This window comes from Notechis scutatus, chromosome 1 (assembly GCF_049901735.1).
Source record: "Notechis scutatus isolate UNSWTSFEM ecotype Mainland chromosome 1, rNotScu1.2, whole genome shotgun sequence".
Taxonomy (NCBI): Eukaryota; Metazoa; Chordata; class Lepidosauria; order Squamata; family Elapidae; genus Notechis; species Notechis scutatus.
Window position 1 is genome coordinate 13376269 of NC_142009.1, and position 25615 is coordinate 13401883.

The 25615-nt window shown below is 45.0% G+C and overlaps 1 protein-coding gene across 1 annotated transcript in view; it reads left to right on the forward strand.

The window, feature by feature from the left end:
- RAP1GAP2 (RAP1 GTPase activating protein 2) overlaps positions 1-25615 on the forward strand; it is a 305221-nt gene that overhangs the window by 18148 nt on the left and 261458 nt on the right. The window lies entirely within an intron of this gene.

The following is a 25615-nucleotide window of genomic DNA, read 5'->3' on the forward strand; positions in this document are numbered from 1 at the left end:
GTCTAATCTGTAAAACCCAAAGTCAGAGTTACATTCTTTTCCACACTAAGCACGAAGTTCAGAAGCGGTTTCCATATGGAAACAAAAGTACTTATGTTCTTTTCTTTAATCAAAATAGTCAATTTTGCCATTTCAATAGGGAAGTCTTATTGTTGAACGATGGGAATGTGGTGGCTCAGAGGCAAAGACGCTGAGCTTGTCGATTAAAAAGGTCAGCAATTCAGCGGTTCGAATCCCTAGTGCCACGTAATGGAGTGAGCTCCTGTTACTTGTTCCAGCTTCTGCCAACCTAGCAGTTCGAAAGCATGTAAAAATGCAAGTAGAAAAATAGGGACCCCTTTGGTGGGAAGGTAACAGCGTTTTGTGTGCCTTCGGTATTTAGTCATGCTAGCCACATGACCATAGAGACGTCTTCGGACACCGCTAGCTCTTCGGCTTTGTAATGGAGATGAGCACCGCCCCCTAGAGCTGGAAAAGACTAGCACATATGTGCGAGGGGAACCTTTATCTTTACCTATTGTTGAATGATGGTTCCAAAATATTTCTTTTTCCCAGACAAATTTATTGGTTGTAAACCACCTAGAGTCACAGAAAGTGAGTTCAGTATAAGTTCAATCATTCAGTCAATAAATCATCAACTCAAGTCTGCCTGCAAATGAAACGAAGGATTTAATCTATGCTCAGTACTGGATTGTTTATTGACTGAAACTGGGTCCATAAATGCCTTTGATCTGAGGATGACAAGGAAATGGTGCCTTGCATCTATATAGAATCATTCTGTGGACCTACTCAGAGATACGCGGTCTATTCTATCATAGAAAAACTGAGACTCATTAGCACTGTGGTAGCCATCTAGAAGTGTACTGTGGACGTTTTCTAAATTCTAAGATATCTCTTACATAAAAGCCAAGCTAAGGACAACTCCATTGCTTTTTGTGACATTTATCTAAATAACAATAGCACTTAGACTTATATACCACTTCACAGTGCTTTAACAGCCCTGTCTAAGTGGTTTACAGAGTCAGCATCTTGCCTCCAACAATCTGGGTCCTCATTTTACCTGCCTCGGGAGGATGGAAGGCTGAATGAACTTTGATCCTAGTGAAATTCGAACTGCCAAATTGCAGGCAGCCAGCAGTCAGCAGAAGTAGCCTGCAGTACCACGTTCTAACCACTGCACCACGGAGGCTCTGAACCTTTGCAGATCAATTCACCCAGCTTTGCTCCAACTTGAAGTCCATGTTCATAGTCGGTCTAATAACTTACTGTAGCGTCTGCTTCTTCTAATGTAGTGGATAGATTTCAGTTCACACAGTGTGACAATGCAGACAGGATTCTTATTGCCTGGGGCTGTCAGGGTGCACACTTGACTTGTTCTTCCTGCTTGATGAGAGCGAAGTGCGGTCAAGAATGGAGAGAAGGTTTCAATGTTTCTTTGAAGGAAGGAACCAGATTGTGCACGGTGTTCCTCTTGATTACAAGAAGTCCTTGACTTACCACCCCCATTAAGCCCAACGTTTCTGTTGCTAAGTGAGACATTTGTTAAGTGAGTTTTGCCCCATTTTTCTATCTTTCTTGCCACAGTTGTTAAGTGAATCATTGCAGTTGTTAAGTTAGTTTCACAGTTGTTAAGTGAATCTGGCTTCCTTATTGACATTAGCGGGATAACAGAGTTGGAAGGGACCTTGGAGGTCTTCTAGACCAGGGGTCAACAACGTTTTGGACCTCAGGGACCACCAAACTCATAATTTTAAATCCCGCGGACCACAGGCCCTGGGAAAATCCCCCCAAAATCTGTAGGAAAATCCCCCACCCCGTTTTCCTACCGATTAATCATTCTTTATTTGGGATCACAGGATACCGTCTCCAGCTCCGTTCTCAGGGGGAGAAAGAGAGAGAGAGAGAGACTTTTGGCTTCATGCAAGGAAAGCAGCAGAAGCAGCAGAAGTCTTTTTCTCTCTCTCTCCAAAACTCTGCCAGAAATGAGTCTTTGTGAGACTTGTCATGCCAGCGCAGCTTCTTGGAGCAGGATGCCTTGCAGGGTCCCAAAGACTCATCTCTGGCGGAGTTTGGGGGAGAGAAAGAAAGACTTTTGCTGCTTTCCTTGTGTGTAGCCAAAAGCAGAAGAAGAAAGAAGCGGAAAGAAGCAGCCCAGAGGCCAGGCCAGGCGTGTGGGGTGAGTGGGGCAAGTTCCCCCCCTCCACCCATTCCCCCCTCCCCTCACTATCTCGTGTTGTTCGCAATGCAAGCGACACAAGCCTTGTGTTCCCATGGGCCATGTGGGCGGTGCAGCCTTGTGTTCCTATGCAGCCTGGATTAATTACTTTGGCGGGTGCTTTGGGGGTGACATTTCTCTGTGGACCACCAAAATTTTCTCGTGGACCACCAGTGGTCCCCGGCCCACTGGTTAGTGACCACTGTTCTAGTCCAAACCCCTGTTCAGGCAGGAAATCCTATACAATTTCAGACAAATGGTTGTCCAATCTCTTTTTAAAAACTTACCAATGTTGGAGCATTCACAACTTCTGGAGGCCTTCAAAAGGTGATTCTATGACCTGGGACACTGCAACCGTCACAAATATGAGCTGGCTGCCAAGCAACTGAATTTTGATCCTGCGACCACGGGGATGCTGGAACGGTCATTAAGTGAGAAAAAGTCATAAAGTTAATTTTTCAGTGCTGTTTTTCAGTGCTGGTCACTAAGCGAATGGTTGTAAGTGAAGGATAAGTAAATGATCCTTGTGAGTTCTTCTAGTCCCACTTTGGAAAATTTCAGGCTGGTTTTCTATTTATTATGTTGAAGCAAGATGACTTTGTGGTGGCATCTTAGGTATTTAACCTTTTTTTTCTTTTTGAAAGAAATGATTCATCTAAAATACTAATTCAGTGCTGCTTTAGAGTTAATCCAGGGGTGGGCTGCTACCGGTTTGTACTAGTTCGAGCGAACTGGTTGTTAATCTTATGGCCAGTTTGGCGAACCAGCAAATCCTACCCCTGGCTGGCCCTGCCCACCCTACTCTGCTGCTTCCAGGAGTCCCTGGTGGCCTGTTTTGGATCGCAGGTTAGTGCAGGGCCTGTGCGGATGCTCGGGAAGGGCGAAAAATGGGCCTTCTGGAAATTCTGGAAGACTGGAAACAGTTTCCAGCTTCCAGAGAGCCTCAGGATCCTGGGGAGGCCATTTTCGCTCTTCTGAAGGCTCGAGAAAAGCCTCTGGAGTCCGGGGAGGGTGAAAACACCTCCCGTGGCCCGTTTTCACTCCCAGGCCATGGTGGTGCAGGAGCAGGGGTGGGATTCTACCAGTTCGCACCTGTTCGCTATTCAGAGAACCGGTTGTTGGAAGAAATTACGATAAGATAAGATAAGATAAATTTATTGTCATGGTACTCAGAACCTGAGAACAACGAAATAAGGTGCTCTTTCACAACATACAACTGAACAACACCAAAAGACATATACAAATAACAATGTAAAACAAATTAAAACAATTAACAGTTAAAAAAACTATACAGGCCTAATCCTGTAAGGAAAGCAGGAAGGAAACATTCTGGTGTTGCTTACAGAAACTGCCTTTCCATTAACTCTTATTACATTCTTGGCAGGACTAGACTTCCTGTCTCTGGAACTTCTCTGGAGTTTTCCCCCCCTCCTTTGCTGGTACTTTGCTAGTGTGGAGTGACCATTCAAAGTTACAATGGCACTGAAAAAAGTGACTTATGACCATTTTTCACACATACGACTATTGCAGCATCCCCACAGTCATGAGAGGCCAGGAGAGGAGAGTGACATTGAGTTGGCCACACCCAGCCAATAACATGACCACCAAGCCACACCCACCAACTAAGCCATGCCCACAGAACCGGTTGTTAAAAAATTTGAATCCTGTGCAGGAGGCCGACTCGGCCACACCCACCCTGGCCATGCCCACCCAGCAACCAGGCAGAGAATCAGTTGCTAATTTTTTTTGAAGCCCACTCCTCAGTTAATCCCTTCCAACAACTACATCCCATGAATTGAATTCCCTCAATCCCCTCTCCTGTTCTCCCCCTCTGGACCTTGTCTGGTTGGGAAGGACGCACAAGGAGCAAGAAAGGAGCAGGGGTGGGGCTGCTGGGGGTTCGCAGGGGTTCAGGAGACCCCCCTAGCTAAGATTCTGTGCAGATTGGAGAACCCCCAAATCCCATTCCTAGCTGGCCACATCCATGCCCACCCCTCCCCTCCCAGGAGCCCCCACGTGGCCCGTTTTGGAGATCAGGTAAGTGCAGGGTGGGTGCAGAGGCTCTGGGAGGGCAAAAAAAACTTCTCGGAAGTTTGGGAAGTCAGAAATGGGCCTGTTTCCAGCTTCCAGAGAGCCTCTGGAGCTGGGGAGGCTGTTTTCGCCCTCCCGGAGGCTCAAGAAATAGCCTCCGGAGCCCAGGGAGTGCAACCCCTCCTCTAGGCTGACTAGACCACACCCATCATGGCCACGCCCACCCAGCAACCAGGAAGAGACTTTGCTAAAATTTTTGAAGCCCACCCCTGGAAAGAAGGTAGATTTTCCCCAACTAGCCTCAGCCAAGCCTGTAGACACATGCATTTAGAGAAACTAAATTTTCCATGAATCATCAAGTTGGAGCAAGCTGGTACACACTGCTTTAAATAATATATATCTTTTTTCTTTAAAAAAAAATCTTCATTTGACATTAACATAATCATCATTGCTTGCTTTCTGCTGTTGGAGGTTTGCCAAACTTGACTCGGTTTGGAAAAGAGAAAATAGCAGAGGACAGTTAGAAATTCTACGTGGTTCTTCTAAGATTCATCTATATGGCTTTGTTCCAAGAGTCACCTATATGGCTTGAAGAGTGCAGGAAATGCATTTGAATGCCTGCCATGGACTGCCCCTCCACCCATGTCCCTGGAAAATGTGCAACCCTTTTTCCATCTCTCTGCACATCTCAGCCATAAAGAGATGGGCTGGCTTGCCAGGGGTGTGAAGTATTAATGGTGCCATCAGCTTTTCGTTGCACAAGGTTGCAGGGGAGAAAATGAAGCTGATTTTCCCAAGCACCATTTTCAGTGCAGTTGGATAAACCTCATGCATTAAAAAAAACCACAACACCCTCCAAGCTAGCCTCATATGGTTTTCCATAATCTTGAAATATTTTGCACCAATTTCCTTTGCTGTGGCCAGATCCTCCCAGCTCGCCAATGTTAGTCGGAGAAGTTAGTCCCTTGTGCCGCCATTATCAGCTACTAATTAATATTTAATTTTTTTCATTATGTGGATTGCTTTTAAGTGTTTTAATGGTCCTGATGTGGCTTTAATTGCTGTTGGTTGCACGCTGTCCAGAGTCACATCATCCAGTGAGGTGGGAACTGGTTTAAATTGACGAAATAAATATGTAAAACAACAACAACAACCCAAATAATAGCGGCGTGACTACTTCAGTATTTTCAAACGGGTGTGTGTGCCAAAAATCTACCTATCTATCTGCCAAAGAAGCTTCTGCTTCCTCTTTTATTCTTCGTATGCTTAATATCTTCTGTTGAATTTCTGTTAGTGTTTTGACAAATTTCCTTATTTTTGAAGATAGGAGAAGTAGAGCTGTTTTTGGTGCCTTCTCTGTAACTCTTCTTTTTATCGTTTTGCATGTTTGGTCTAGTGCAGGGGTGTCAAACTCAAGGCCCGAGGGTTGGATGCAGCCTGCGAGGTGCATCTGGCCTGCAGGGTTACCCTGGAAACAACAAAGGACCAGCCCGCAGTGCCTCTGCCAGTGAAAACGGAGCTTGGGGGTCGTCGTGGCCAAAAACAGGGCCCGGGGGCAGTGGTGGGATTCAATTTTTTTTACTACCAGTTCTGTGGGCGTGGCTTGGTGGGCGTGGCAGGGGAAGGGTACTGTAAAATCTCCAGTCAGAGGTGGTATTTGCTGGTTCTCCGAACTACTCAAAATTTCCACTACCGGTTCTCTAGAACTGATCAGAACCTGCTGAACATCACCTCTGCCCAGGGGCCCGCATGCAGCCTCCTGGGCTCCATTTTCGCTGGTTGTGGGCTAGGAAAACAAACTAAAAACAAAAGAAAAGGAGAAATGTTTCCCCTTTTGCATTTGAGCATACAAGAAGGGACAGGTAAGGAGAAAGGGAAAGAGGAAAGGCAATGAAAAAGAAGGAAAGATGGGAAGAGAGCACGGAAGGAAAAAAAGAAGGAAAGGGGGGAAGGAAGAAGAAAGGAGAATGAAGAGGAAAGGAAAAAGAAGGGAAGGAAGGAAGATTATAATGAGAGTAAGGGAGGGTCTGAGGTAAGTTCTGCTTTAGCACTTGGCCACCACAGGTGCCCCCATCACAAGTGGTCTCGAGCTGGCCACACCCACCCTAGCTATGCTTACCTTGCCCCCGAGGTCATACATAACCCTGATGCGGCCCTCAATGAAATCTAGTTTGACATCCCTGGTCTAGTGTTTAAGGCACTGGAATAGTAAACAAGAGACCATGAGTTCAAGTCTTGCTTTGGCCATCAACCAAGCTCAGAGAGCCCCAAGGACTTCGGAGCTCAACCCTGAGTTACAAATATTCGTTTTTCTTGGTACTTCGTAAATTCCCAAATACTTCTTGATCTGAGAGAGGTTCCCTAATAATACCATTTAACTGTGGGAAGCCAAGGAAATTGTCAGCTTCTGGAAAGAGGAATAAAACCTCAGAAATCATTCACTATGTCCTTCCCTGCCGTTGAAATATCCACCACTCTTGAATCAGATGAGTAGTATAATTGCAAAAAATTTGCTGCTGAAGAGTGGATTTCTGCATATTTCTACTGCCTCTGTCTGACTCGCTGCCAGATGATCCTGTCCTGACTTTGGGTGCACAGGAAGCAATAAGCAAAGCAGTTGGTTGATTCTCCCAACTTTGTTGTCCTTTCTTTTCTGTTGCCAAGAATGGGGAAGATCTTCCCTGTAACTGGCGAAGGGCACTCTCTAGCCATCACTCTCTATCCCTCAGCTACAAACCTGGATGTTTGGGAAGTGATGAAAGCAATTTTGGGCAAAGTCCACAAGGTAACTGTGATCACATCACGCAAGACCCTTTGGCGCATGATGTCATGATGTCACCCACAAAGGGGTGGAGCTTGCAATCCTGCTATTAGCATATTGACAAAATGGTGGATTCTGGACGGTCCTCTTTGCCCATCATCCGCTGGGACCTTCTTGGGTTCTTTCTTCTACAGTCCCTTCCATTGTAACACAAGGCGAATTCAATCAACCCTTTCCCACAAGACGAGTCATAAAGAGAACCCATAAACACCAAATTTATTTTAGGATCTTTCTCCTAATCCCTTTACTTTGTTTACATAGCCATGAAATGTTGCTTCCGAGTTCTATGAGATCTGGTCATTATACTATTATACTAGATCAGGGGTGTCAATCTCAATTTTATTGAGGGCCACATCAAGGTTGTGTTTGACCTTGGGGGGGTTTTCAGGTGGGCGTGGTCATGATGAGCGTGGCCAGCTTGATGTTGGGGGCACCTGTGGTGGCCTGGGAGGGGCTGGGGAGGGGATCCACTTTAGCTAGTACAGTACTTTGTTTTGCCAGCGAAAACAGAGCTTGGGTGCCCCCACGTGGCCCTGACAGGCTCCGTTTTCAGCTGTGACAGCCTCCTGCAGCCCTTTGCCAGCAAAAAGGGCCACTGCGTGCAGCCCTCCCAAGCTCTGTTTTCACTGGCAGAGGCACAGTGGGCTGGTCCTTTGTTGTTTCTAGGTGTTGTGGTTCACTGGCAGCCGGACCAGACAGCAGCGAAATTGGACAGTGGGGAAGAATGGGGACCAGTCAGGGAGTCTGGAGAGGACTCGGATGAGGGTCCTGCATCCAATGCAGAGATGGGGCCAGGACCATCTGGGTGTGGGGTGCTGCTTCCGGAGCCTTCGGAGTCTGGCAGCAGCTAGGCCAAGGAATAAGGGGAGCCTGTTCCCAGTGCGCGCGTGTGCAGAGCTGCTAGAAGGCGAGAGCAGTCGAGACAAAAGGGGGACTCGGGAGTAAGGCTTGGAGGTGATTGCCCCTCCCGTAAGGTATAAAGGACAGGCAATGATGACGAAACCTTTGCAGGAAGCAAAGTCATTTGTTCGGTTCAGATTCATTCTTGAAGCTCTTTGTACTTTGGTTGGTTTTTTTTCTTCTAGTTCATTTGATACTTCTGTTATTGGCAGCACTTCACAGAAAAGAAAGGTGGGTACTTATCTCGAGGGGCTGTTTGAGATTAATTCCAGCTGGGAATGAAAACAATAAAATAACTCTTGTTTTTAAAATAAGCGTGCGTGTAGTTATGGTCTAGGAAGGCTTGATCAGAACACCAGGGCAGCCCTACCGGCCAGATCTAAGCACCATGTGGGACGGATCTGGCCCGCAGGCCCTAAGTTTGACACTCCTGTGCTAAATCATCCTGTTACACCACTTCACTTTTATGTTATCTCAGCCATGGATGAGCCACTTTGATTAAGTTACAGGCACAGCTGCATCCAGATCTTCAGAGAGACAACAGTTGTAGTTTTCCCAGAAGGACCAGACAAGAAACATGACCAGATGAGCTAATTCTCCTTTATTGTAAGGCTGTACTAACAGACTCTTGCAAGTCTGAAAGTACTAATCTCCCATTGTCTCTTTTACAACCTGAGAAGTTAGAAAGAGTCCTTTCTGAGCTTCTTGCCCTGCCTATTATCCAGCTGAAGGCTGCACAGCCTCTTATCAGACCATTCTCTAGGCAGCATCCTTTGCCCTGTTTCTCAAAACCTTTCTTATACACCATTACATCAGCAGACAAGCCTGACTAAGGAGAAGTGTCAAATCAAATCAAATAACCTTATTACAGCCATAAGGCCAGAAAGCAACAATTTCCTTTGAGAGTAAATCAAAGGCTGACTTAAAGTCAACAAACAGATGTTGTAGGATAGAAGTAGAATATTTTTTCAGTCAGATGAACCAGACAAAGTCTGATCATTCCCCTCTGAAGCCAGCCTGCTTTTCCACAATAACATTATAACTTTGGACACATTCCAATAATTTTGTAACTAAAAATCTGGCATACAGTTTAATTATTATATTGAATAAACCAGTAGGCTGTTAATCTGTGGAGTCGAATCTATTCTTATTTCTTGTTATATATCTTATATCTGAACACGCATGTATAGATATAAGACATAGAACACAGAATAATAGAGTTGGAAGGAACCTTGGAGGTCTTCTAGTCCAACCCCCTGCTCATGCAGGAAATCCTATACTATTCCAGACAAATGGCTGTACAGTCTCTTCTTAAAAACCTCTAGTAATGGAGCACCACAACTTCTGGAGGCAAGCTATTCCATTGACTTATTGTATAGTTATTGCAATAGCATATAGACTTATCTACCTTAAATCACCCAGAAAGTACTTTGCAGCACTCTGTGGGTGATTTAAAATGTAAGTATTATTTACATATTGTCCCCACCAATCTGGGTCTTTATTTTACTAACCTCAGAAGGGTGGAAGGTTGAGTCAACCTTGAGCCGGTCAGGATCAAACTCCTGGCTGTGGGCAGGGTTTGCCTGCAATCCTGCACTTTAACCACTGCCCCACCAGGGCTCATTTATAGTACAGGTAGTCCTCGACTTACAAGTGTTCATTCAGTGACTACTCAAAGTTACAACAGCACCGAAAGAAATGACTTTATTTTGGTCGTAAGTTGGGGATTACCTGTACAGAACTATATGTATATTTATATATACTCACTTTTTAGCTTGTATATTGCTACTTTCTGTAAGAAAGTTAATTCGATTTGAGCAGAAATGTCCACATCAATCTCAAGTGATGAGTCTGCGTACAGGGATGAAGTTCATCAGTTGTCCCTCTGGTGCAAAGTAAACAATCTTATTTTTAATATAAATAAGACGAAGGAATTCATAGTGGATTACAGGAAGAGCAGTTCGGATATCCAGCCGTTGTACATCGATGGTGGTTTGGTAGAACAGGTGGCAGAATGTAAGTTTCTAGGTATCACCCTGAAACAAGATCTAACATGGGGAGCAAATACTTTAGCCCTAGAAAAAAAAGGCTCATCAACGACTGTATTTTTTAAAGACTTTTAAGATCACAACAACTGCCAGAGAGTCTGTTGGTTGCCTTTTATCGAAGCTCTATAGAGAGCATTTCATCCTATTGCCTCTGTGTGTGGTTCACGAGTTGTACAGAGGTGGAGAAAAGGGCACTCCAAAGAGTGATAAAAAGGGCACAAAAGATCAGCGGATGCTCTCTTCCCTCATTGGAGGATTTGTATAACATGGGATGTAGAAGGAAGATACAAAAGATATTGAGAGACCCTTCACATCCAGGCCACTCGTTGTTTGAGATCCTACCATCAGGAAGACGATATAGAGTGCTGAAAGCCAGGACAAGTAGATTTCAACATAGCTTTTACCCAAGTGCTGTGATCAGGTTAAATGCAGAGTTATGAATCTGGTGGTCTTAAGATATATATATCCTGGTTGTATAGTTTTTAACTGTTATTTGTTTTAATTTGTTTTACATTGTTATTTGTATATGTCTTTTGGTGTTGTTCAGTTGTATGTTGTGAAAGAGCACCTTATTTCGTTGTTCTCAGGTTCTGAGTACAATGACAATAAATTTATCTTATCTTAAAGTGACCAGTAAGGGCTGCTGTGATCTCACCTTTTACTGGTCACCTAACTTTGCTTCTGTTATCCAGGTGGCCTTTGCTTGTCCGAAGGTCGTAAAAAGTGACCATGTGATCCTGGGACACGGCAACTGTCCTAAATATGAGCCAGTTGGCAAGCATCTGAATGTTGATCATGTGACCACAGGGATGCTACAATCGGTCGTAAGTGTGAAAAATGGTCATAAGTTAAATTTTCCCAGGTATTGTAGCTTTGAATTTCAGTAAAAGGAAATGTTGTAAGGGAAGGACTACCTGTAAGAGGTGGCAGAGATTAACTGTAGGAGGTAGCTATGCTGAGCCTGAGGGTGGGGTCAAACTAGTGGTGGTATTCGATCGGTTCGGCTTGGTTCTGGTGAGCCGGTAGGAGCGATAAGCAGCAGAGACCGAACCGATTCTCTCTGCCGCTCTGCTGTTGGGCCCGCCCGCTTGCCCGGGCTCCCATACTCACTTTTATCCAGGGGTGGGATTCTACCAGTTTGCACCTATTCGCTAGAACTGGTTGTTAACATTCTAAGCAGTTCGGAGAACTGGTTGTTAGAAGAAATTACAGGCCTAATCCCGTAAGGAAGGCAGGAAGGAAACATTCTGGTGTTGCTTACAGAAACTGCCTCTCCGTTAACCCTTATTACATTCTTGGCAGGACTAGACTTCCTGTCACAGGAACGTCTCTGAAGTTTTTTTCCCCTCCTTTGCTGGTACTTTGTGTGTGTGGAGTGACCATTCAAAGTTACAATGGTACTGAAAAAAGTGACTTATGGTCATTTTTCACACTTACAACTGTTGCAGCATCCCCACAGTAATGAGAGGCCAGGGGAGGAGATGTGTGCCTCGATGTGAGTGATATTGAGTTGGCCACAACCAGCCAATAACATGACCACCAAGCCATGTCCACCCAGTCACATGACCCCCAAGCCACGCCCACCACCTAAGCCATGCCCACAGAACCGGTTGTTAAAAATTTGAATCCCACCCCTGCTTTTATCTGCTGAATTTGAAGCGCAGCTGCTTTGCGCAGCACAGAATAGTGCCACACGGAAGCTGCTGAAGCGACTGGGATCGTGCAGGCTTGCAGGAGGCGAGTTAGAATGCCTCTGCGCCTGCACAAAGTGCGTGTTTGGCACGCGCGTGCACGCAAATTGTGTGCACTCACGCAAAACATGCCAACCAAGCCACGCCCACCGAACCGGTGGCAACAATATTTGAATCCCACCACTGGGTTAAACATGTCATCAGTTTGGAATCCCTATGCTCCCACAAGAGCTTCCTTTGAATTCCATTGACTCTAATCTAGTGCCAGTTTGTCTTGATGGTTAGTAGATCAGATTCTTATGTATAGGTAGCATGTAACAAATCTGAAGTGTTTTGAACTCAACTCCTGTTCTTGGTTACTTCTGCCTGACAGTAACAGGTGTTACAGACCTCGCAGCTAATTCTTGATGTTGCTGGCTTATTGGGGTAACCGTTGCTCTGATACAGGAGCTGCTAAGAATGAGGGAAGCTGTACAGGTAGCCCTTGATTTATGACCGGTTGCTTAGTGACCATTCAAAGTTACAGCACCCCCCCCCCCCCAAAGAGATACTTACGATGTGGTTCCAAAGTCCTGATGGCTGCCCCCCTTCACAGTGACAAGATTGCATTTTGGGTGCTCAGCAAGCAAGCGACCCACATGGATAACCATTTTCAGCCTCCTGCAGTCACCTGTCCACAGTGGATGATGCTTCTGCAAACACCGCCCTCCCAAGATTTACTTCAGGTTTTCAGCAAAAATGCTGCATCGCAGATTTGATTAACGGCCACCACAGAAAAAGGTCATCAAATCAGGTCGGTTGTGTGGGTGGCCTGCTTTATATGACCATCACGATTTATAATCCAGGGTCAACGAGATGCTGGAGAGATTCGGGATAATGTCAGCGTTCCAGCAAAACTCCATTCCAACCAATAGCTCTGAGACAGACATCTCCCAAAGGTTCCTTTTATTTGGATAGTAACTGGCACATCTGTGGAATCCTGAATCTGAAAGTTTCGGGCTTGCAAAAATAAAAACTATAAATCCATCCCCCATGCCCATCATCACATCACATGGCCCAATCACCACCTGTCCCAAAGTAAGATTTCCTTTTCACTATGCGCAACACACCTTGACCTTGAATCAGAAAAAGAATGTTATTATGTCTAACTAGATATACTCCAATGAATTCCCCCCCCCACTTTCCTAGGCTTAATTGTAGCAGCGTGGGAGCATCAGATCTCAAAATGGCTTCCAAAGCTTGACAGCCGGTTCAGGTGAACCTGGATGTTAATTTTACATCTGGTTCGCCGAAACAGTAGTTGCAGTGACTGGCTGGCCCTGCCTACCCCACCCCTCCCAGGAGTCTCCACAGGGCCCATGTTGCATCCCAGGTAACTGCAGGGCCTGTGCAGAGGCTCGGGGAGGGCAAAAAACAAGCCTCCCGGAGGCTCTGGAAGGCCAGAAATGGGCCTGTTTCCAGTCTCTAGAGAGCCTCTGGAGCCCAGGGAGGATGAAAAATGGGCCGCCCGGAAGTTCTAGAAGGCTGGAAATGGGCCTGTTTCCAGCCTCTGGAGAGCCTCTGGAGCCCAGGGAGGATGAAAAATGGGCCGCCCGGAAGTTCTAGAAGGCTTGAAATGGGCCTGTTTCCAGTCTCTAGAGAGCCTCTGGAGCCCAGGAGGGAGGAGTTCTCAAGGCGGAAATGGGCCTGTTTCAGTCTCTAGAGAGCCTCTGGAGCCCAGGGAGGATGAAAAATGGGCCTCCCGGAAGTTCTAGAAGGCTGGAAATGGGCCTGTTTCCAGTCTCTAGAGAGCCTCTGGAGCCCAGGAGGATGAAAAATGGGCCGCCCGGAAGTTCTAGAGGGCTGGAAATGGGCCTGTTTCCAGTCTCTAGAGAGCCTCTGGAGCCCAGGGAGGATGAAAAATGGGGCCGGAAGTTCTAGAAGGCTGGAAATGGGCCTGTTTCCAGTCTCTGAGAGAAGGCCAGGAGGATGAAAATGGGCCGCGGAAGTTCTAGAGGGCTGGAAATGGGCCTGTTTCCAGCCTCTGAAGGGCCTTTGGAACCTGGGGAGGCTGTTTTTCACCCTCCAAGAAGCTCAAGGAAAGGCTCTGGAACCTGGTGTGTGTGTGGAAAACAGACCTCCTGAAAATTCTGTAAGTCCAGAAACGGGCCCATTTCTGGCTTCCAGAGGGCCTCCTGAGCCCGGGGAGGCCATTTTTTTCCCCTCCTGGAGGCTCGAGGAAAGCCTTCGGAGCCTGGGGAGGGTGAAAACACGCCCCCCCCCTCCTGCTGTGGTGGAGGAGGTCAACTAGGCCACGTTCACCATGGCCATGCTCACCCAGCCACCGGGCAGAGAACTGGTTGCTAATTTTTTTGGAAGCCCACCCCTGTTGTAATCGTAATGGGCAAGTTTCATTCTGGTCATAAGTTGAGGACTACCTGAATCACCCTACTGAGGCAATGTCATGGCAACAGAGCAGAAAAGCAAAGTTTCTAAGGAACATTTGCATGGTTTGAAGAGGGGTGGTGGGGGAAAGACCGTTGTGACCGCTGAGGGGAGGGAGGCTGTAGTTAGGTCTTGACCTGTGGTGCTGTAGCACGAAAGAGTGCCGGAGAACTTCTGCATCCAAACACAAACACAAGCATCAGAATCTAGACAAAGGGGAAGTCAGGACAAGCAGCTGCTGTGAGATCAGCCAACAGGGGGCGTCTTTCTCCTGAGACATCTGCCAACCGACCCACTAATTAGCTGCCAACGGCAGCACGAAGCTTTGTTATTTATAAGCCAGATGTATGAAAATCACATCAAGAGGTCTGATTTTGCTCCATGCATAAATTCAGCAGGCAATTGCACAGACTGAGGGGGAGGTGGCTTTGGGGGAACTTCAAGGTGGAACATGCAAATAACCGCTCAGAAAAAGCATGTTCTCCTGAGGCTGCAGCTTTGCGTGGCCCACAACTTCTTTTAATTGGTTAATTAAAGCGTTGCCCAGGGTGTGCGTGTGTGTTGCCGTTCCAGCAGAAAGCAACGAACTTTTGTGGGTCTCTCAAGTCTACCAAATGTGGAAGGGGATGACGAAGCAAGGTTTGACAAAGTTGGGGAAAAAGAGGATGTTCCTTGAAGCACGGTTTCTGCCCTTCTCAGCTGCCGTTTATTCCGAGCAGAATAACAGAGTTGGAAGGGACCTTGGAGGCCTTCTAGTCCAGCCCCCGGCTCAAACAGGAAACCTTATACTATTTCAGACAAATGGCTGTCCGGATTCTTCTTAAACACCTCTAGTGTTGGAGCACCCACAACTTCTGGAGTCAAGTCGTTCCACTGATTAATTGTTCTCACAGAAAATTTCTCCTTAGGTCCAAGTTGCTTCTCTCCTTGATTAGGGCCACAAAATGATGGTAGAAGGCAAAAGTCAGAAGCAAAATGAAGAGAGGTCAAGATCAAGTGAGGTACTAATACCACTTTATAAAGCCTTAGTAAGTCCACACCTAGAGTACTGTATCCAGTTTTGGTCACCACACTATAAAAAAGATGTTGAGACTCTAGAAAGAGTGCAGAGGAGAGCAACCAGGATGAATAGGGGACTGGAGACTAAAACATATGAAGAACAGTTGCAGGAACTGGGCATGGCTAGTCTAGTCTAGTGAAGAGAAGGACCAGGGGAGACAGGATAGCAGTCTTCCAATATTTGAGGGGCTTCCACAGAGAGGAGGGGGTCAAGCTATTATCAAAAGCACCTGAGGGCCAGACAAGGAATAATGGATGGAAACTGAACAAGGAGAGATTCAACCTGGAAATAAGGAGAAATTTTCTGACAGTGACAGCAATCAACCAATGGAACAGAAGTTGCCCTAGGAAGTTGTGGGGACGCCATCAGTTGAGACTTTCAAGAAGAGATTGGACTGCCATTTGTCAGAAATGGTGTAGGGTCTCCTGCTTGGGTGGGGGATTGGACTAGATGACCTACAAGGTCCCTTCCAACTCTTTTTAATCCATATCAGAGTAATTGTAGGGAGCATATTAGCCCCTTGAGATATAGGTAGTACTCAGCTAACAATTCGTTTAGTGACCATTCAAAGTTACGGCACTGAAAAAAAGTGATTTATTGCCATTTTTCACAGTTACAACCTTTATAGCATCCCCATGATCATGCTATCAAAATTCAGATGCTTAGCAATGGGCTCATACTTATGACTGTTGCTGTGTCCCACAAGGTCACCTCTTCTCACAAGGGAAGTCAACGGGGAAGCCAAATTCGCTTAACTACCAGGTGACTAACTTATCAACTGGAGTGATTTCCTTAACAACTGTGGCAAGAAAGGTCGTAACATGGGACAATACTCACTTAACAAATGTCTCCCTTAACAACAGAAATGTTGGGCTCACACTTGTGGTTATAAGTCGAGGACTACCTGTTGTCCAGACAAGAAGCAGATTCAGCATAATTGTCAAGCACCAGGAAAATCAGGAGATCCGGGCAGTTCAAATGAGTATAAAGATTTATTGCAAGCTTAAGCTCTCGGTAAAAAATTGAGCGGTAAAAATACGATCAAGGGAAGTGTGTGGGAATTAAGGCATTCAAGGTGGGCTGGACTTAGATTTCTTGTGGGCATGCAGAAACTCATGACTGATGATGTCTTTGACCCGCCATCCTTGGGCTCATCCTGGTCGGTGGTGGGATTCATATTTTTTTTTACTACCGGTTCTGTGGACGTGGCTTGATGGGCGTGGCAGGGGAAGGATACTATAAAATCTCCATTCCCTCTCCACTCTTGGGGGAAGGATACTGTATAATCCCCATTCCCTCCCCACCCCACTAACCTGCTTTCCAGCTCCGTTCTCCTGTGAAGAGCAATCAAAGAAGACCCAGCTGATCAGCTGGGACTCGGGAGGCAGATAATAGATGGTGGCGGGGCCAGTCAGAGGTGGGATTTGCCAGTTCTCCGAACTACTCAAACTTTCCACTACCAGTTCTCCAGAACCTATCAGAACTGACTGAATACCACCTCTGCTTGGGCTCATCCTGGTCATCTACAGTACTTGCTCTATTTTTGGGGGAAGGTTACATTAACAGAAACTTGTAAGGCTGAAAACATTTCTTCCTCCTTTCCTTTTAACTCCCTAAAAAACCAGGAAGGAACCCTTCTGAGACATTTTCTCACACCATCTCCCGTATTGTGGGCTGAGATATCGTTTACATGCCGATTTGCCCCATCTGTGGCTTTCCTTCTGTCTCCCAAGATCATTCTCACATACCATTATGAAGTTCGATATGCTACTTCCCCAAGTCACTGGTCGAGATGCGCATCATCTCAATAATGAAAACTGTGATCAACTTCATGCATAGTGTTAAGCTATTATTTGCTTAACTATCATTAGTTAAATAAGAACAAGACCCCAAAGCTGCAAGTTTGCTTAAGACGCTGAGACAAAGCAAACCATATTACAGCTTTGTGCAATGGGTAAACTAGGTTTCTGCCCAAGACAAGGAGAAGCTAAAATGAAATGCGCTAACAAAATGTGCCTTGCTATTTCTTTTCTTGTCAAAGAGGAGGCTGCAGTATTTCTGATCTCCAGGTGCTTGGGCATTTTTGGTGGGAAAAATGGAATTTTCTGTACAATCCCACGGCGTCCGTGAGAGTCTTCCTCAGTGGTGGGATTCAAAATGTTTTACTACCAGTTCTGTGGGCATTGCTTGGTGGGCGTGGCAGGGGAAGGATACTGCAAATCCCCATTCCCTCCCCACCCCACTAACCTGCTTTCCAGCTCCGTTCTCCTGTGCAGGGCTGTCATGCCCCTGGTGGAGACTGACTCTGAGGAAGAGGAGGAACAGCCAACAGGGAGTGGGAGTGTGGCTCCAGAGGTGGTGGAGGAGGCTGGGGAAGGGCAGAGGCCAGCTGAGCAGTCAGAGGAGGATCCAGGCCCATCCCCTATCCATCCTAGGTCACGCAGGGAGGAGAGGATCAGGGAAAAGCGAGGTCTACTCAAAAGGAGGTTACCATGATCCTCCTCGTGGCTTGCAACTGGGAGCTATGTATATAAGTTTGTAACTACACAGTTAGAATTGCTGGAGTCAAAGTTTAGTATTTACTTTGAAAGAGGTTTATCTTTGCTGGCGTTCTTCCCATGGGCTATCCTCGGTTATTTTCCTGGAATGTATGATTAGTTATCTTGGTTTGCTTCGGAACTCTCGTCAATGCGGTTTGTTTTGGTTTTCTTTTTGCCTCATTATTTACTTTTTGTGACTTTAAACTGTGCCTAATAAAACAGTGAAGTTAAGTTGAAGGCCTTACCGGACTTTAATGTATGTTTTGGGTTATTTTGAGAGACTACGGGTCATCACAAGGGCAACAGAAGAAGACCCAGCCAATCAGCTGGGACTCGGGAGGCAGAGAATAAATGGGGGCGGGGCCAGTCAGAGGTGGTATTTGCCGGTTCTCCAAACTACTCAAAATTTCCGCTACCGGTTCTCCAGAACGGGTCAGAACCTGCTGAATAGCACCTCTGGTCTCCCTGCCTTCTATGGCATCAGGAGGGAACTTCTCTTATGGGGACATTGAAGACCAAGAAGTGACAATGGCCAGGGAGATTGCAGAATGATTGGGGGAAAGCACCTCACAGATAGTCCTTGACTTACAACAGTTTGCTTAGTGACTGTTCAAAGTTACGGCATTGGTAAAAGTGACTTATGACCATTTTTCACATTTGACCAAATTTGGGGCTCTTGGCAACTAGCATGTATTTATGATGGTTGCACTGTCCCGGGGTTGTGTGATCATCTTTTGCGACCTTCTGGCAAGCAAGGTTAATGAGGAAACCAGATTCACTTAACAACCATGTTGCTAACTTAACCACTGCAATAATTCACTTAATGACTGAGGCAAGAAAAGTCGTAAAATGGGGTAAAGCTTGCTTAACAACTCAGCGACATTAATTTTGGGCTGAGTTGTGATAGTAAGTCGAGGATTATGTGTATTTCGAGGATTATTTTCTCATTGCATTTGTTAAAATACCCCTATTTAAGCCGCAGTTACGGAGGTGGAGCCATTACTTTTTTATTCAACCTTCATAATGTTGGAAAGAAAAAAAATCCCGTCCGATTCCAAGCTGGGTAAAAGATGCTGGAAATAAAATGGAGGCTGACTATTAGGAAAGAAGATCTTGTTTTACTTGGTTTTTCAGCAATGTTTCTGGGGTGGCTGACCAAATGTCTGGGTGACAGGATGGATTTTTTATAGGGTTCTGGGGTTTTTGAAATTGAGATGCTCCAGGGGGTCATGCAATGTAGCGAGCCTTGTGTCTTTTGCTATTGTAATGTTGGTGGGTAAACCTAAAGGTCTTGCCCTGTCCTTTGAATTTGGATGGAGGAATGTAGATTTTAGGAGTCTTTTTTTCCCTACTTTTTAAAAATCCCATCAGCTCCAGCCTTCTGTGGGAGCTTGTGGCTGAAGGAGTTTTGTTTATGAATAGATTGGCCCAGTGGTGGGCTGCAACCAGTTCACAACCGGTTCTTTGAGCACCCGCGGAGCATTCAATAAACACCAATTTGAACCTCTCCAGCTCACCTTCTAGCTTTCCCTGATAAGTAGAACAGCTGAGGTGCGGTCATCCACTTTGCAGCGCGAAACAGCTGAGCTGCAAAAGAAGGAAATGTAAGACAGGATAGGGTGGGGGGCGGTGGGGAGGGCCAACTGATTTTCATTCATACCAGTTCGCTAGAACTGGTCTGAACCGGCAGCGGCTGGCTTGGCCCAATTTTCCTGAATGGATACAAAATCTCTATTCCAAAAGACCAGTCTCTTCTGCTTGAGACTGTTCTCCTATGGCAGGAAAACCGGGTCTGCTTTCTGCCTTTAAGAACATGTTTCTCCATTTCTCCTTTGGGGTAATATAATATTCTGTCTCTTTTAATATCCTCCAAAATATTTCATTCTCTAGGAAGGGGAGAGGGGCTTCCCATAATACCTAACGGTAAGGACAATTCTTTCTATGGCTGGGACTGGATGCTGTCATTCCTTGGGGCTGGTGTGGTCATTCATCTTCTCGAACAAAATCTCAAGACAGAAAGGCCATTGTTGCCCCAATGTCTAAAACCATTGCAGTATCGATAAAAACCTTTTGTGTAAATCTTGTCCACATGGTTTATATTCAGATTATTCTGCTCTTTCGGAAAACTGAAGCTGTGCAGCAAGAAATCCAGGCCAGCCTTTAAACTCCAATTAATCACGAAGGGATTAGTGCAGATATTTGGGTTTATTTCCCTTGTTGCAGCTGTTTTGCCTCCGGGGCAGTTTAATGTTTGCACCTGCTACACAAATTTTCCTGGACAGCTATGAATAAGACTGTAAATTTCCTTAAATTACATTCGGGGTTTAATGGTTAGCTGTCAGTTTCAAATTGCAGGAACAAGTTTAGTTGATAACTATGCAGCCTTGCATTTCCTGTGGACTTTTTCCGCCTGCTCTCCAATCCTCTCATTAATATGGCAATCAACCCCCGATCTGGCCCTGCACCATTTTGCATTATTTTATCCGAGCAGTACCAAAAGTAATACAGGTAGTCCTCAACTTATGACCACAAGTGAGCCCAAGCTTTCTGCCCTAAGTGGGACATGTGTTACGTGAGTTTGGCCCCATTTCACTTGCCACAGTTGTTCAATGAAGGCACTGCAGTTGTTATGTCAATAAAACGATTGTTAAATAAACTTGGCTTTCTCGTTAACTTTGTTCGTCAGACGGTTGCAAAAGGGGATTGTATGACACTGGGACACTGTAACCGTCATAAATACGAGTCAGTTGCCCAGCGTCAACTTTTGATGTCTGAATTTTGATCATGTGACCATGGAGATGCTCCAATTCTTGTGTGAAAAACTGTCAAAAGTCAATTTTTTCAGTGCCGTTGTAACTTCCAGTGGTCACTAAATGAAGCTGTAAGGATTACCTGTAATTCTTCCCTACATCAAAAAATCCTAGCTTTTGATTATACTACCTGAGACTTCTCAGGAAACAACAACTGAATGAAAAACTGCTGGTGACCTTCTACCGCTGCACCATAGGGAGTATCTTAACTTACTGCACCTCTGTATGGTTTGCCAATTGCACAGTGGCAGATAGGAAAGCACTCCAGAGGGTTAACATCATTGCCCGGAAGATCACTGGTTGCCCTCTCCCCTCTTTGGAAGAGCTTTATAGCTCCCGCTGCCTTAAGAAAGTTCAAAACATTCTCAAAGATCCATCTCATCCTGGGCACCATTTTTTTTTGAACTATTACCATCTGGCAGACGGTACAGGATAATAAAAACAAGCACAAATATGCTGGGAAAAAAAAGCTTCTATCCCAGGGCAGTAGCTCTTTTGAATTCTGCTGTTTAGTGCAGTGTTGGTGTGGTGTTGGGAATTTTCAGTTCAGTGTGTGGAGTGTGAAGGATGTGTGTTTGTGTTTATTTTCATGGTCATGGTCATGATGTGCACTGAAGATGGTGTTTGATTTCGTTGCATGAGGTGCAATGACAATAAAGTAAACTAAACTAAACTAAATTAAAGAGAAGTGTTAAGGGGGAAAATCAAATAAGGAGAAATTTTTGAATTTTTTTTTTTGATGATGAGCATTCTGCCAGCGCCCCTTCCTCTGATAAGCTTCTTTATCTTCCATACTACAGATCCAATTTCCACCCTAAATTGCATTTGTTGGAATAGTGTGATTACTAATGCATGGAATTCTAGAAGGGGAAGGATCTATTAAGGCTACTGAGTGAGAAATTCCAATTAAAGCAATTTAACTTGGATAGATGGTTTCTAATAACACTCTCCCAGGAGAACCTCTGAAAGGCAGATTGCTCCTCTAACTAATTTTAGTGTAAATGTATTTTTTTTCCCAAATATTCACTCAGAATTGGCCTTAAACATTTTTCTTTGAATCAATCTTGACTTCTACCAACCTGGCAAGATATTGAGACTATGAAAAGAGTGCAGAGAAGAGCAACAAAGATGATTAGGAGACTGGGAGCTCAAGCATGAAGAACGGCAGCAGGAATTTGATTTATTTAGTTTAATGAAAAGAAGGATTAGGGGTGACATGATAGCAGCCTCCCAGTATTTGAGGGGCTGCCAGAAAGAAGAGAGAGTCAATCTATTCTTCAAAGCCCCTGAAGGCAAGATAAGAAGCAATGGAGGGAAACGAAAACTATCTGCATAGGAAGTATTTTTGTTAATTCAGGTAATAATATCCTACCAAGAGGAAACAGTTTTAGGAGGTTATACAAATGTGTATTCAAATGAAACACTAATCCCATTACATCCCTAGCCCCTTGATAATTTACTCGAACATTTTCTATATAGCTACAATGGAAACCCATCATCCTAAAATATGTTGCTTTGTTATTCAAGGCAGAATCTAAGATCTGTTGAAGTCTTTGACACTGATGTTAACACCTCTTCCTATTGTCTAGGCTAAATAAGAATCTCTAATTCTTTACTCCATTCAGCCATTAACATTTGCATATCAAACGGATCCATCACCAGTAGAATTTAATAAAGATTAATTGTAGGGTGTTTTTGTGTTACAGTCCTATCTGAGGCACAGGGAAAAGGACCTGCTATGTTGATGAAAATATTTTAAGACTCGAGGCAACAAAAGAGGAACTAGGTACGGGGGAAGAGAAAGGTTTGCCCAAAGTCTGCTCAATAGGTTAGCGGATTTGCGGAATGTATTTATTTTATTATAGCAATAGCACTTAGACTTATATACCCCTTCACGGTGTTTTACAGCCCTCTCTAAGCAGTTTACAGAGTCAGCATCTTGCCCCCAACAGTCTGGGTCCTTGATTTGTGTGGTGCAGTGGCCTAGGAGTGGATCTCTTGCCTCACAATCAGGAGGCTGTGAGTTCGATCCTAGGTAGAGGCAGGTATTTCTCTCTTTGGACACAATCAGAATATATCTGCTGCGAACTCCGCATTGGCAAAAAGAAAGGCATCCGGCCAGTAAACATTCAGCTCCATTCAGTTGCCCCAACTCCACTCTGATGCAAGGGACTATGGGGTGATTAAAAGACCAAAAAAAGAAAAGAAAGAAAGAAATCTGGGTCCTCATTTTACTGACCTTGGAAGGATGGAAGGTTGAGTCCACCTTGAGCCGGTCAAGATCAAACTCCTAGCAATTTTCAAGCCAGATATGCAACAGATAGAAAACAGATATGCAGTTATACTCACAATTAAAGGGTTAATTAAAACAAGCGACAGAACAAAGAACCAAAATACAACACTGCATATCTAAATTTGATAGCAACCCCCAGTTAGATCTCAAACATTTCTTGGAAGGGTTACCTTCAATTTTGCTTTGTTCTGAAAAACCTCTTCTTATCCCCAATATGGAAAATGCTTCAAGACCAAGTGCATATTTCGTGTCCCTGGCTTGGTTAAAACATGCCTGGAAATCGGAAGATGAGTTGAAAAGAAGAACTGGATTTGAAAAAGAGCAAATCCTCCAAGGCCTTTTTCTTCTTCCTCTTGTTTACCCTCCAGCAGGTAATTTAAAGTCATCTGTGAAAAACTAAAGGTCAGCATTTCCATATAAATAGGAGTTTGAAGTGAAATCACTTTCTTTTCTGTTCATCGTTGGTTTTGTAATATAGGGCAGTAATACAGTACTGACAAAAGTACTTTCGGTTTTTTTTCCCCTTCTTCTTCTATTCCAGAGTGCTGGCTAGGAATAAGTTGTCAGGATTGAGAAATACTGTTTAGCAGTGGTGGTATTCAGCCGGTTCACACCGGATTGGGCGAACCGGTAGCAAGGATTTGGCGTGGGTCGCCGAACCGGTAGTAAGTTCTGGCTGGCCACGGCCCTGACCCAGTCACCCTCCCGCCCGATACTCGCTTCACCCCGCTCGCCTGACCTTCGCCTAAGGTATTTCTTTCTTTTTTTCCCCTCCCGACAATCAGCTGTAGATACGATCAGCTGTGCCGGGATTCCCCTTGCTGAGGCCCAGGAAGGCAAAAAAATGGAGGGAGGGGCTCAGCGCCCCCTCCAGTTTTTGCCTTCCTGAGCCTTAGAGGAGCCTTATGGGAGCAAAAACGCCCCCCCCCCCACGAGGCTCCTCTGAGGCCAAGAAAACCCCAAAAATGGGTGAGGGGGGTGGCTGCAAAAAAGCAAAACAAAATAAAAAATAAAAAAGGCCATGCCCACCCAGTCAAATGGCCACACCCTCCAAGCCACACCCACAGAACCGGTAGTAAAAATTTTTTTGAATCCCACCACTGTGCTCTAGCCATAAAGTCGATAACTTTCCCTCTTCCATCATATTGCAAAGAAACAGTTGGAGATCTTAGGAGGTAATGCCCAAGGGTTGCACATGCAGTCCTCAACTTAAAACAGTTCATTTAGTGACCATTCAAAATAACACTTGGGCAGAGGGGTTGGAGTAGAAGACCTCCAAAGTCCCTTCCAGCCCTAGGATTCAATAGTCTGTCTACTTGCTTGCCTCTCTCTCCTTCTTCCTCCCCCTCCCTCTCTCTCTCTTTTCAAGAAAAGATTGGACAATCATTTGTCCAGGATGATATAAGGACTCTGGCCTTGAGCAGGGGGTGGACTAGAAGACCTCCAAGATCCCTTTCAGTCCTAGGATTTTATGCTTCTACAGCGGTGCTGAAAAAAGTTACTTATGACCATTTTGTTACACTTATGACCATTGGAGCATCCCCATGGTTATGTGCTCAAAATTCAGATGCTTGGCAACTGGCTCATATTTACGACGGTTGCAATGTTCCTGGGATGGTGTGATCACCTTTTGTGACCTTCTGACAAGCAAGGGGAAGCCAGATTCACTTAACAGCCGTTTTTATTAACTTAAGAACTGCAATGATTCACTTAACAACTGCAGCAAAAAAAATTGGATTAAAAATGGGGCAAAACTCACTTAACACCTGTGTGGCTTAGCAACCGTAATTTCGGGCTCAGTTGTGAGCATAAGGTACTATCTGTATATGGCCTCATAGTCTATACTTCTGGTTTACAATAAATCATTGAATAGAACAGCAATCCTTTCCATGCTGGCAGACTACCTGTGCCCATGTAATAATCCAGAATGGAGCCTGATTCAAAGCTAATTATTTTTGTAGGTAACCCCAGAGTGCAGTTGTTTTTAATTCATTATGAAGAATTCCAGATGACAAGCTCTGTTTCCCAATGTTTTTTTTTTTATTGGTAAGAAATCTAAACTTTTACAGCCTTAAAGGATCTCAATAGAACGTTAGCCTCTGCATCATTACTTCCTCGCCAAAGGAGAGAATAACAATAAAAATGAAATCACACCAGGGAATTTTAAAAAAAATCAAACGAAACATACTTAATACTCCTTCCTCCTCCTATTTTCTCCACAACAACAATTCTGTGAGGTGGCTTGAGCTGAAAAAGAGTGACTGGCCCAAAGTCACTCAGTCAGCTTTCATGCCTAAAATGGAACTAGAACTCACAAGGCCAGCCCCTTAACCACGACAGTAATTTTGAAAGCCTGTTTAAGTTCCTCTCCGCTCCATCTTATATTAAACAAAATTAAGTGGTTTAGGATTTCTTTTTCATGCTTCCTTCGTTCTCTCTCTCTCTCTTTTTTTCCCAAACACGCTTCCCTTCCCCCTTTACGTTCCTTTGCAAATATAGAGGTGTTTTCTTGCTGTGGGGTGTGTGTGTGTGTGTGTGTGTGTGTGTGTGTGTGTGTTCTTATTTGTCAATCTACCTGCATTGTCTTAGCAATTTTTGGGATGGAGACAAGACCAGCCCAGCTTGGCTAAACCATAACTTTCACTCTTGATGGAGAAACAACAATCCAACAAGGTTGTGCAAGAAGGACCAATGAGAGGCCTGAAATAGCATCTATGGTGTAATGAATAACAAGACAGGGGTGGTGGATAGGAAAAACCAGAACTTGGAGGTTTCGGAGCTC